The sequence below is a fragment of the Mastomys coucha genome, unplaced genomic scaffold (genome assembly GCF_008632895.1).
Source record: "Mastomys coucha isolate ucsf_1 unplaced genomic scaffold, UCSF_Mcou_1 pScaffold3, whole genome shotgun sequence".
NCBI classification, from domain to species: domain Eukaryota; kingdom Metazoa; phylum Chordata; class Mammalia; order Rodentia; family Muridae; genus Mastomys; species Mastomys coucha.
Genome location: NW_022196909.1, coordinates 26,175,095 through 26,180,607, shown reverse-complemented (window position 1 = coordinate 26,180,607; position 5,513 = coordinate 26,175,095).

Here is a 5,513-nt window from a genome sequence, read left to right as displayed (position 1 = left end):
ACCCTTAGGTCTCTACTTCAGTACTCAAGTCATATGATATGAAGGAGGGAGGAGTAAAGGGGGGAACACACAAATGCTTCTTTTCTATATCCTAAGAAATACATTTTGGTTCAATTAAAATTTTTCATTCTTAAGCTCTTGCCCTCTTTCTAGTCTCTTACTCTCATCTCTTGCTCCCTCTCTCCCCCTCCGTTTCCCCTCTCTCCACGTGGCCATGGCCAGCCTCCACTTTTCTACCTTCTCTTTGTTTTCTACAATAACCATGAGAAACTATGAAATAAATTTTTCAGTATTTATAAATTATGAAACCAGTGAATAGATGAAGAAATATTCTAGGTTAGAGGAGGATAAAAAAAGATAATACCGTGCATTACAAAGTATTATTCTGGATTAGATCTCAAATACAGGAAAAAATTATAAAAGACGTAATTGGAGTAACTGGCAAACTTTGGTGGGTGTTCTGGGGTATGTTCAGAGTCAGCATCCCTGGGAAGCATACATTACACTGAAGGAGCTTTGGTGAAGAGGCACTACTGAAATTACTCTCAAATGATTCAGGGAAAAATACAGAGTAAGTAGAAGATGAAGCCAATGGAACCGATTGTTAACAACAGATAACCCTGCAAATAAGGAGGCAGTTCTAGATATTTTTTTTTCTTTTTTTTAGCTTTTGAGACAGACCTTCAATGTTGCCTTGGATGTTAGCGGGCTTAGAACTCACTATGTAGACTAGGCCTGGCCTCTGCTTCTCAAGAGCTGGGGTTAAAAGCATACACCACCATACCTAGCCAATGTACTATTTATGAAACCTCTCTATAAATGTAAAACAAACAATTCTATCATGCAGAGCCACTCTGGTCTACCCATCAGTAGATGGATACAGTTAATGGGGAGGTGGCTGGGTAAGGCAATGATACAGTATGGCTTTGGTTGGGTGAGTAGAAGGCTTCATGACCTGCATTTTCTCTAAGAAGTAATTGAGGGCTGACTTCACTAAGTACTAAATTATGTTTTTGTACTGTCCTCCATACATTAACATTTGTGAGGTGATTTTTGTGGTGTAAGTAAGTATATGTTATAAGATCAACGAATAGCTTTTGATCTACGGCTTGCATTGTAAGTTGGGTCTTTTGTTGGAAGTGTCAGATCTTCAACTCAAACTTCTGTTATCCTTCACGTTTGTCAAGTGGCTATCACGTCATACCTGTTTGATTGGCTTTAGAAATGTAGACAACAAAATGGGAAATAATGCCCTCCCTTTTGTAACCTCTGTTTTGTTATTTAAAAACATACAAGCACGCTTTCAATCCCAGCACTTGGGAGGCAGAGGCAGGCAGGTTTCTGAGTTCGAGGCCAGTCTGGTCTACACAGTGAGTTCCAGGACAGCCAGGGTTACACAGAGAAACTCTGTCTCGAAAAAACAAAAACAAACAAAAAAGAATTCTAAAAAAAAAAAAAAACGCAAACAACAACAACAACAATAACAACAACAAAACATACAAGCACAAATACTTAGAGAGAAGCAAAAGGCAGGAGAAATCTGTTGGCAACTCCATGTTTAGTTCATTGTCTCTGGGCAGCCAGACTAGCTCTGCTGATTTCAGTGGAGATGGCTCACAGTTAGGTGGCTGCATAGTTCAAGCAGGAGATGAAGCTGTAGAGCTGTGGGTCTGTTCCAGAAGTTTCAGACCCAACCAAAGGGCAATTGGTATAATTTTAGCCTATGTAATCGTACTTCAGTTTTCTCCAAGTGCTTAGTTTTCAGGATCTTGAAGTCTTGAAGCCATGAGCAATTTTCTTATTTACAAGGCTGGGCCTCTTCATGGTTGTCTGTGCGGAGGTTGATGGGCCCTGGCTGTGGCATCCTCTCAAGAGTGCTCTTCAATTTAGCCTTGCCAAATGAAAGCTTCCAAGAACAAAATACAATCAGCTATGTCCATCTCTCCTTGGACCAAACAAGTATGTTGGATTTTACTTGTTGCTTATTGTCTAAGTTACATTCTTCATCTGTAAAAACTAACTTAAGAAATTAATTCTCACAAGCCTTGTCTGTTTCAATGTTGAGGAAATAGGGGGAAGTCCCTAGCTCAGCACTGCATTGATTCATTGATTAACTCATTGTTTTGGGATGTCATATGCCTCATGTTGAATGAAGAAAAAGTAAATTTTCTTTATTTTAAGAGTACAGCAGTTGCCCCTTTGTAGGCTTTTGGCAAGAAGGAGTTTGACACTCCACTGATCAGTTAATTCCTGAGCAAAGAGAAGACAATGCTTTTCAAAATCAAGAAGAGAAGGGTTAATAAGTGAGGTAGAAAGTGACATTTTATTCTGATGTGGATAATTTTTCTTTCCTTTGGTCCAAGGCAGCCACTCCTCATCCATACCATCTAAGGAGGAGAGAGGGGGGCGGTGACTGGAACAGGGAGCAATATAAGATCAACTTCTGTAACTCTTGAGACATCTCCTGGTATACAGGTGGATCAGCAGAAACTGAAACACTATGTTTGTAACAGAATAAGGCTTTGATTAAGAGGGATTTATTTTAAGCATCTTGGGTGAGGACTGTTTGGTGATTATGGCTGGACCCTGAAGTTTGAAGGTCAGGTGGCCAGGAAGACATGACAGATATGAAAAGTGGGACTCATAGAGCAGCCCTGTGCCCTTGTGGCTCTCTTCCACGGTTTCGTGCTGAGGATAGGAATGACCTTGTAGGACAGACCCGGGTCCTTTTCTGAGAACTGTATGTGTTCTGGAAAGTAGACAAGTAGGTAGAGATCTGTAGGGACCCCACCCAAGCCAAGCAGCTGCTTTGTCCTGCACCCCAAACCAAAGTTCATGTGAACTGAGAGCAGTGAGGGAAATTCTAGGAAGTGTAACCCAGTTTAGCTAAGCTGTCATGGTACAGATTACTACACTTTTGTGCAGTTATGCAAAGTCCGATGATGTTCGTAGCACTGAAACAATGAACTTAGGAAGCAACCTTAGTGTTCACAGACAGGGGATGGGCCCAAGATGTGGATCATACTCCACAATGCCCAGAAACATAATATTAAGAGAGAAAACACCAAGTTGCATAATAATATGAATAACATATCACTTAAATAAGTTTTTAAAAAAGAAAACAATACAATTCATCATTTATTTGGGAGGAAAAAACAATACTCTTCATAGTCTAAAGTTCTTTATTTCTAGGGGGTTATAAAACGACTTTCTTTAGGATGATAATACTGCATTGTAAAACGACATCATTTCCTCCTCCTCTCTACATCTGCATTTTTTCTAATTCACCTTCCATTTCCTCACTCTCTGAGCTGATATAATGCAGAGAGTCATCATTTTTATTGGCTGGGGTCTTGTTTTGTTTCTTTTTCAAAAGGGATACAAGCATCCCTTCTATCTAATGCAGACCTTTATTCTCGGCAATAAGGAATTTGATGCCTTTCAATGCCTGTCTTAGGTCAGGGCAATAAACTTTAGCTTGTTCTCAGTTAGGGTTTTGCCCTTTGATAGCAATCTTCTATAAAAGATTGCTTAAAAAAAAAAAATCACGGTATACTGCCATGTGAAGTCTGGTCTTTTCTAAACCTCTTTTCTTCCCCTTCCCCCACCCCTTTTTATCCTCCATAGAACATATTCTGTCAGTATGAAGATTTCCCAAAGACACAGGACCACAAGACAAACCTTTAGGATTCTTAGGCTATCGCTTGATGTCGGCATCGTGCCAGCCATCTTATCCCCAAACAGACAAAGTACAGGATGGAGTCAAATACAGGACTCCAAATATGGATGGAATGCCAAGTCAAATACAAAAGCTAGCAACAGTGTGCACTTGTGCTTTTGAGGAGAAAATGGTTATCTTTAGATAGACCTTGCACAAGGATGGGGTCTTGTTTTGTTTCTTTTTCAAAAAGGATACAAGCATCCCTTCTATCTAATGCAGACCTTTATTCTTGGCAATAAGGAATTTGATGCCTTTCAATGCCTGACTTAGGTCAGGGCAATAAACTTTAGCTCGTTCTCAGTTAGGGTTTTGCCCCTTGATAGCAATCTTAGAGTAATTACCTAAGGCTGGACAATTCTATGTAGAACTTCGGCCAGGCACAAATCATCAAGTATTTCAGTCCCTGTGCCATTTAAAAGGAGTCAAGCAAACTAGAAACTATACATATTGGCACGGTTTAAAGCTGGCACCTAGCATACGGTCCATCATGGGAGGAGTCTGGAGACCGAGACGAGTGTTCACATTGTCAAGAGCAGAGAGCAGGGAATTAATGAATGGGTGTGGGTCTTCACACTCTTTCTCCACCCTTATGTATGCGGGGTCTGCTGCCCGGGGATTAGTGCTGCTCACAGTGGGCTGGTCTGTCTGCCTGAATTAATGTAATAGAGACAGGCCAACATAATCTAGACAGGTCCTACATTGGAAACCTTCCTATGTGGTTCTAGCTATTTATGCTTTTAAGTATGGAAGCATTTTTTAAAAAAAGATTTATGAGCAGTTAATTTTTATATATATATATTTTTTACCATATACATTTATTCCGCATGGTTCCATACTACATAGGATGTTTCATGAAAGCTGTATGTTCAGCAGATTGCTCCCACGCTCTGTCTCTTTTTTCCCAGATCCTTCTCTCCAATTGGCTGGCAGTACATTCTTATTCTTCCATAATTCCTTGTACCATATTATCTTCTATGCATGCGTTATGAGGTAAATCAGAAGATTTATGTCTACCTATCAGTTTTTCTGCTACTTTAAGAGTTCAAATTGCTGGCATTCACAACCCATGGACAATTGATCACTCATAGCTACAGATACTTGTATTTTCTGAGATTGAGAGACCAGGTAACTTAAGATTGCTGCAGGAGAAGTGGATGGGCTGTTACCAGTCAGGGCATAGGGCTCTCTCAATGATCACAGGCCAAGATGGTCAGGATGCTGTCTCCTGCCTGTTATGACCTCTCCAGAAGGACTTCCGCTACTGTCCAACACATCGCCAGTGGACCCTCTTAGGCTGCTGACGGCTCACCATTCACATCACTCATCATCAACTAACAACTTTTTTTTTTTTTTTAAACAGGAGCACAAATCCACTATTTATTTATTTGCTTTTCCTTGGTTTAAATCCGAGGTACAGCAGTCCATGGGTTCTAGATTCTGTGTCCAATGGTCTTTGCAGGCAGATTGCTTCGGAACTGCGCATGAACAATGTCAGTTTGCGTGGGCCCAAGCTATCTTCCCCAGAGTACTCAAAGAGGCTTTTTTCCCTCTATGAGTGTTAACATTTCAGTCTAAGCTCTGCCTACAGTTATGTGGCAACAGCCAGGCATGCCTGACTCATTATAAAAGGGGGTGCTTGTCCCCTCTGCTCTCTCTTGCTCTTGCCTTCTTGTCTCTCTCTCTCTGTCCTCTCCCCTCCCCTCTCTTCCCATTCCTTTCCCCTTCTCTCTCCATGTGCACATGACCAGCTGCTATTTCTCTCCTCTCCTCTCCTCTCCTCTCCTCTCCTCTC